Source organism: Centrocercus urophasianus, unplaced genomic scaffold, assembly GCF_019232065.1.
Source record: "Centrocercus urophasianus isolate 14NV4802_14NV808 unplaced genomic scaffold, USGS_Curo_1.0 seq_31, whole genome shotgun sequence".
Taxonomy (NCBI): Eukaryota; Metazoa; Chordata; class Aves; order Galliformes; family Phasianidae; genus Centrocercus; species Centrocercus urophasianus.
In genome coordinates this window covers 9782742-9783023 of record NW_024884878.1, presented here as the reverse complement: position 1 = coordinate 9783023, position 282 = coordinate 9782742, and positions in this window count along the sequence as shown.

Here is a 282-nt window from a genome sequence, read left to right as displayed (position 1 = left end):
GGGCGGAGGCGGCGCCGCGCGGGGCCTCGCGGAGAGGAGCTGTGCTGCCCCCTGCCGGCCACCAGGCAGCCCTGCAACGGGACCTGCCGGGAAACTGGATGAGCCGCGCAGCAGGGTTTATCCGCGCGTTGCTCTCCTTCCCTGCATCTGGAACGTTTCTTTTTTATATTGCTGTTAAACAGCGGGTTCGAGCGGGCTCCGGAGTAGCTCGTGAGGTGAAAAATATCCAAGAACGAGGTGTTGTTGGAACTGGGAATGACAATCCCCGCTACCGATATTGGC